The sequence below is a fragment of the Cajanus cajan genome, chromosome 8, assembly GCF_000230855.2.
Source record: "Cajanus cajan strain Asha chromosome 8, NIPB_CcT2T_4, whole genome shotgun sequence".
Taxonomy (NCBI): domain Eukaryota; kingdom Viridiplantae; phylum Streptophyta; class Magnoliopsida; order Fabales; family Fabaceae; genus Cajanus; species Cajanus cajan.
In genome coordinates, this window is record NC_138524.1 from 23,674,945 (window position 1) to 23,682,885 (window position 7,941).

The following is a 7,941-nucleotide window of genomic DNA, read 5'->3' on the forward strand; positions in this document are numbered from 1 at the left end:
CTCAACATTTTGAATACTAAGTTTATGCCAACATGTAACTCACTAATTAGTGGTTTAAATAGTAGTAATAAGGAAGACTTATATAGACTTTGGCATGGCAGGTTAGGACATGCAAATGTAAGAAGTGTTACTCATGCTATGTCTAAGTGTAATTTGGTTGTTCCAAACAATAAAACTTTTTCTGTTTGTAAGGCATGTTGTAACAGCCCAAATTTTACTAGGCCAAGAGCCCAATTAAGGTGGTTTAGTAGCCCAGAACGGGCCGTTCCAAAATTAGAACGGGTCGTTCCAAATTACTAAATTGACCTACTTTTAGAAGCCCGAAACGGGCCGTTCTAGATTTGGAACGGGCCGTTCCAAACCATTAAATTTTGCCTATGATTCTTAATTGGGAACGGGTCGTTCCCAACTAGAACGGGCCGTTCCAGATTTCAGAAATGGCCTTTGAACCTTATTGAGAACGGGCCATTCTGGTTTCAGAACGGGCCGTTCCAAAATATGATCGTTGAGAGTTTTTTATGCAAACCCCAGAACGGGCCGTTCTGGTTTGAGAACAGGCCGTTCCGAATTTGAAACAGGCCGTTCCACGAATCCTGATGCCTATAAATTGAGTGCTTTAGCATTCCCAAAATGATATTTTTTCAGTTCTGACTTCTTTCTTCTACATTCTCTTCTTTCCCTTTTACACTCTCTGAAGACCGAGGGACACTTAGAGGAGGAGACCAAGAGATCTCTGTTTTTGTTTCAACTGCTGTTTATCCAGGTACGGGGGAAAAAGAAAATTATTTATATGTAGAGTTACATGAGAGAATTGGGTAGAGGAAAAGTCCCTTAAGATTATGAGTAATTTTATAATTATTTCTGTTTGGAGAATTATTGGTCTTATGTGATTCTGTATATATTTAGGACTACGAATATATGATTAATTTGTAAAAATGATGCTCTGGGAGAGATAACGAAATTATAGAAAAGTGCCTATAAGCTAGGTTTTGGAAAAATTGAATTATTTCTGTTTGAGAAATTGATGATCCCATTAGATTCTATATGTGTTGAGGATTAGAAATATATATTTAATTTGTAAGAATGATGATCTGAGAGGAAGAACGAAACTGTAGAAAAGTGTCTGTGAGTTAGGTTTTGGAATAATTGGGGGTTTTACTGTTTATGTTAAAATTATATTAAATTGATAATTTCATTGATTATTATATTAATTTATGAATGTTATTGTTATATTACTTGATAAGAATTGATGATCTAGATGTGAATTGCTTGAGGGGTGTGTAAACCTTTATTTTGTTAGACTTATCTGTTGTGTATGTGATAAGGAATTGTGTATGTGATATGAAATTGTGTATGTGATATGGAATTGAAGAATGAGATGTTGTGTGGAATGTGAATGAGATGTGATTGTGGTTCTTCACACCTATGACCAGGGGTGAGCACGACCCGAGATTGTTACATGGGTATCGTGACCTTGGTTAACATGTCAGGGGTGAGCACGACCTTGAGTTAGGGGTAACGAGACCTTGGCACATTGTTATATCAGGGGTGAGCACGGCCTGAGATTGTTACATGGGTATCGTGACCTTGGTTAACATGTCAGGGGTGAGCACGACCCTGAGTTAGGGGTAACGTGACCTTGGCACAGTGTTATATCAGGGGTGAACACGGCCTTGGATTGTTACGTGGGTATCGTGACCTTGAATAACATGTCGGGGGTGAGCACGACCCTGGGCTAGATATGCTACAAGGGAATCGTGACTTTGGCACAGTGTTATATCAGGGGTGAGTACGACCTTGGATTGTTATGTGGGTAGCGTGACCTTGGCATAGTGTGAAGTGCAAGATTTGTGATGATTGGTGTGATTGAGAATTATGACGTGATGACGATGCATGATTGATTAAAATACGATATGTTGAAATATTTAGGAATATTAAGTTATAATGAGTTATGATTATGTTGTGTTTTTCCTTGTGTGCTTTTCATATAAATGTTTTCTTTTCTTACCGTACAAATTGTGGATATTTTAGGTGAGGAAGATCTGGCTACGAGTGACATCTAGAATGCCAACAGTTGAATTGTAGGTATGCTTTGATATTGTGACATCGGGGCAGAGAATTTTTAGGACATAGATTTTTATATGGATTTGGCATTGTAAATATGATTTTGAAAACAATTTGTAAACTCTCAAGTTTTATTTTCAATTATTATATTGGTTATTGATAAATGAATATGAAGGTTTTATGTGAACCCTTTTACCAACGTTAAAAATTTTATTCTTTAGTTTATTTATATGATTAATATTTATATATGTGTTGGGGTAGTAAGGGTGTCACACATGTTGTTATGGTAAAATGCATAGATTGCCCTTTTCTTCCTCTAGAACTACTTTTACTGCTCTTTTGCAAATGATCTACAATGACTTGTGGGGACCTTTTCCCATTCCATCCTCTAATGGAAGCAGGTATTATATGAACTTTATTGATGCTTATTCTAAGTATACTTGGATTTACTTATTACAGCATAAGTCTCAAGCATTAACATGTTTCATACATTTTAAAAACATGATAGAAAATCAATTAGATCACAAAATCAAATGCATACAAACTGATGGTGGCAAAGAATATATAACTTTTACGAAATTTTTGCAAGAACATGGCATCCTACATCATATTAGTTGTCCTTATATTCATGAACAAAATGGCAATGCTGAGAGAAAACATAGACATATAACAGAAATGGGGTTAAGTATACTTGCTCATGCTTTCATGCCTTTAAAATATTGGGGAAAGGCTTTTAACACTGCTGTCCATATTATTAACAGATTGCATACACCAACTTTAGCTTTTTCAACTCCTATAGAAAAACTTTTTTCAAAATCTCCCTCTTATAATGATTTGAAGGTTTTTGGTTCAGCATGTTACCCTTTTTTAAGGTCATACAAAAAAAATAAGTTTGACTTTAAAATATCTGAATGTGTGTTCCTTGGATACAATAGTTCTTATTAAGGTTATATGTGTTTATCCTCAACGGGTAGAATTTATATTTATAGACATGTAATTTTTAATGAATCTATTTTTCCTTTACTAGTAATCCTAAACCACCAATTTCCATAAGTAGTAATGACCTCACCACAAATGAACAAAACTTACCTCATATAGAACCATCACAGCCTCCTACCCCAACAATTACCAATAATCATCCTATGATAACTAGAAGCAAACATGGCATTTTCAAACTGAAAACGTATGAGGTCATCGCTCCAACTCAAAAGTTGCATGATCCTTTCAAGGAACCCAAAACCATCAAAGAGGCTTTAGTCATTCCTAACTGGAAACAAGCTATGGATCAAGAATATAATGCTCTAATTCACAATAAGACTTGGGTTCTGACTCATCTACTTGTAGGAGCTAACTTGGTTGGTTGTAAGTGGATCTTCAAAGTCAAAACAAATGCTGATGGCACCATTAATAGGCACAAAGCACAGCTTGTGGCTAAAGGCTTCAATCAACAAAGTGGTTTGGACTTTACTGAAACGTTTAGTCCTGTTGTTAAACTTGTTACTATAAGAACTGTTTTAACTATTGCATTATCATTAAATTAGAGTTTAAGACAACTTGATATTACTAATGCTTTTCTTAATGGAGATTTACAGGAGACTATATATATGACACAACCTCCTGGATTTACAAATGGAGACAAGAATATGGTCTGTAAGTTACAAAAATCTCTATATGGTCTAAAACAAGCCCCTCGGGCTTGGTTCCAAAAACTTCATGATACTCTCTCTGTTCTTGGTTTTAATTCTGCTAAATATGATTGCTCTTTATTTTTCAGGATTACTACTAGTAATATTATATTAATATTGGTCTATGTTGATGACCTAATCATAGGTGGTTCCTCCCAAACTGAGATAGATTTTGTTGTAACTCACTTACAAACTAGGTTTCTTGTTAGGGATCTTGGTTTTCCAAATTATTTCCTGGGCATACAAGTTACTCAAATGTCTAATAACTCTCTTCTTTTGACTCAAACTAAATACATCAATGATCTGTTAAAAAGAGCAAACATGGTCACTGCTAAACCTGTTAAAACTCCCATGACAGCTAGCCTAAAACTGACCAATAATGACAAAGATCCTTGTGAAAATCCTAGTTTATATAGTTCTATTGTAAGCAGCTTGCAATGTCTCATTATAACCAGGCTAGAGATATCATTTTCCGTTAACAAAGTTTGTCAATTTATGCAGGAACCGAAGGCCATTCATTGGCAAGCAGTGAATTCATTGGCAAGCAGTGAAGAGAATTCTAAGATACCTGTGTGGGACAGCTACCACAGGTATTGTTCTGTCAAAATCCAACAACTTACAAATTTTTGCTTTTTGTGATGCAGATTGGGGGGCTGATGTTGATGACAAAAAATCAACAACAGGATTTTGTGTCTTCCTAGGATGTAATCCAGTCAGTTGGTCATCTAGGAAACAACAAGCTGTTTCAAGAAGCACAACAGAGGCAGAATACAGAAGTTTAGTTGTTGTTACTGCAGAAATTACTTGGCTGAAAAGTCTTCTACATGAACTTCAAGTACCAAATATAAGAACTCCAAAGATATATTGTGATAACCTTAGTGTAGTACTTCTAGCTGCTAACCCAATTCTTCACTCAAAGACTAAACACTTTGAACTAGACTTATATTTTGTAAGAGACAAAGTGCAGAAAAGAGAAATATCAGTCCAACATATACCTTCACTGGAGCAGACAGCTGACATCTTCACAAAACCTCATACCTATCCTTCCTTCTCAAACTGTATGTACAAACTTAGGCTTCACTTTTATTCTCCCATAAGTTTGAGGGGGAGTGTAAAGGGAATATAGTTATTTAAAGCCCATTAGGCCCATAGACTTTCACAATACACATATCATATATACCTTGTAATAACTCTGTAACGTTCAGCAATAATACATCTCTCTTTCCTCTTTTTTTCTTTTCTCTCTTCTCTCTTCTCTAACCCTTACACTCCTTAAGGACAAATTCATGGAGTAGGACTCAATTTAATGTTTCTTATTATGTGCCCAATAAAAATAAAAGTAAGTACGAGTTATTCTTGAATGGTGCTCTTCACTGGTTAGTTTATTCAAATAATAAAATGGAAGATCGCAAAATTATTGTATTTAGTATGATAAAAAGAAGGTTATCAGAGATTCCATTTCCACAAGAGTTGAAAATCCCACTACTCAGCTTTTACAAGTTAAGGGTAGTGGAAAAATGTCTGTGTTTGGATTTCTTGTTTGAGTGGTTTACTTTGGCTCAAATATGGATAATGAAGGAATATAAAGTACACTCATCTTGGACCAAATCATATTTTTTCCCTTATGATAATCTTTATTTTTTGGATCCTATCCTCCCAATTTGGGTAACCAAATATGGTGAAATTTTGGGACTAAATAACACTGGTTCATTAATGAGGCTTAATAATAAAGGTAAAATACTTAACCGTTGTTATACATTTGATGTTTTGGAATATAATTTAGAGGCTATATAGTATATAAACTATAGAGAGAGTTTTCTATCATTCCCTATGGCAACTTCAACAGACAGTGATCAACCACCGACGTAGAGAAGGATTTTTCTGAGTTTGAGGATGAAGATTGAAGAGTATAATTAATGAATCAGAACCTTCACTCAAATATGATCTTTTTTAGTTTTTAAATTACAAATTAATTTTTAATTATGGTTATCAATTATGATTCTGTTATCGATTATCAGTTATATAATGTTACAAAAGATTTTATTAGACAAATATCATTAGCAATTTAGCTTCCTCATGTTTATCTTCTTCTTTCCTATATTTTATTAGTTTTTCTCTGTTTTATTTATTTATTTATTAAATATATTGCTATATTTATTTAAGGTAATTAAGTTAATTATAATGAGTACATATTTTGACTAAATTAATTGATTAATTTTTCAATGAATTTTGATTTTATAAAAATGATAATCAATGTATTAAATTTTATGGAATGATTTTTATAATTATGGTAACTTTTTATTTATTATAACAATATTTTTTTATATATTTAATATTATATATTTTATGTGAATGTAAATAATTATCTTGTACTAGAATGTTCTACAAACTTCTTTTCGAGGAGAACATTTTTATTTGATGAGAAGTTTGTTAAGAGTACTTAAAAAATTATATATTTTAAAACAATTATTTATTCATAAACTAATATTTTAGCATGCATTTGTGATTTGTCTAGGCTAAATACTTATTATATAGTAAAATCAATTCTTATATATTAAATGTGACTATCTTATAAGAGTGTTATTATAGACTATTATTTAATAGAAGTATTTATGTAGATTCTTTTAACTTTTATTTGTTATATTTATTTATAAATTAAATCAATCTTTATATATTAAGTGTGAATCATAAATGCGACACCTTTCTATCCAAATAAATAAAGAAATAAATTATTTAAAATTAATAACTTTATAAAATAATAGTAAAGTTTTCTTGTCAACATTTTATAAAAAGGTTCATAATATATTTTTTTATAACTTGTATTTTAGTCTATGTTGTATGCTATGTATAATATAATTAAAATTTATAAAATTATATATGTATATATATAAATAAATATTGTGTTTGAATATATAAATTATATTTAAAATTAGTATATAAAATATTTTTAAACATATAAATTATATTTTATATTTATGATAAAAAAGTTTGTTATAACAAAAACAATATTTTTATTTATTGATTATTTATTTTTAAAATATTAATATTTAATTTATAAATAATTATGCTAAATAAAAATCAAATTATGTATAAAGTAAATTTTTTTTTACAAACCATCACGTGAAGAAAATCTCCTAAAACTCTTGTGTAAAATAGAAGTTTGTACTTAATATATAAAAATTTATTTTATTAATCAAAGAAAACATAAAAAAATAATATATGAATCAAAGCAAGACACAACCGCCTAATTTAACTAAACTCTAATAATAAAACCTAATGAAGTAGAAATCTAACAATCATAAATAACTATTAAGACTAAAACTCTACCTTGATGTCATACTATCAAAGCAAAATCCATCTTTTTGTCTCTCTCAAACACATCTTCTTATATTTGTTATACTCTTACAAGTAGCATTCAACCCAAATACAAATACACAACCATAAAGAGTGAGAATACATCTCATTCATTCAACAACTATATAAGGTACAAAGGTAGGCACACACATCTATAACATTAATGACGTCATTTACGCATGTAATCATCATTCCAAACATCTATAATAACCATCTTCAACATTCATTCATCATTCATGAACAACAAATTACATAATATATATCACTCGTAAATTAAGACTTGTGCAATGAATGCTCTTAACTCTATATGCATGTAATATCAATCTTTTCACCATCACCAATACAAAATAACCTACTAGTCATGGAATGAGACCACCCATCGAATAGTGTGAGGACTACCCATTAATAGTGATTCCCCCAAACCACCTTAATTAAAAGATGTCTATCAAGGTTTTGTTGAAGTGTTACAATTGGTTATGTAGTCTCCCATTCTCATTAGAGGTTTTCCCACCATAACACCCCTCGAGACAGATAAATTACCTATGATACCCCACCTACATAGATTCATATTATTATGTGAACAAAACATGAATGCATGGACTCAATACTCACATCACAACAAATACAATATGCATAACTCATCTACTTGTGTGCCAATCCATAACACTAAATTTATCCATCTTATCTCATCATAAATACTCACACAATGTAAATCATCATGTCTCAACGTTACATCTCATCATTATTCATTTCATACATCATATTATCATTATACATCATCATAAAATCATCACACAACATAACATTATGCATTATCATTACTTATACTATTCATTCA